This window comes from Penaeus monodon, chromosome 22 (assembly GCF_015228065.2).
Source record: "Penaeus monodon isolate SGIC_2016 chromosome 22, NSTDA_Pmon_1, whole genome shotgun sequence".
In the NCBI taxonomy this organism is placed as follows: domain Eukaryota; kingdom Metazoa; phylum Arthropoda; class Malacostraca; order Decapoda; family Penaeidae; genus Penaeus; species Penaeus monodon.
Genome location: NC_051407.1, coordinates 20,238,574 through 20,238,809, shown reverse-complemented (window position 1 = coordinate 20,238,809; position 236 = coordinate 20,238,574).

Here is a 236-nt window from a genome sequence, read left to right as displayed (position 1 = left end):
AAAGCTCTCTAAATGCACATAATCTCTCTCCCTCTGGGTTTTAACCATCCACCCCAATTTACAACCCACAGTTCACTACACAGGAGCTTAATCCGTGAACCGATATCCAGTGGCTCCAGGGAATTCTGACGAGCTATGTTTCTCTGACAGACGCAGTTTCTATAAAATTGTAGTCTGGAAATGCTAGTATGAATAGTTTTTGATTCAGGTGATTGGTTCTGATTTTTTTTTTCATA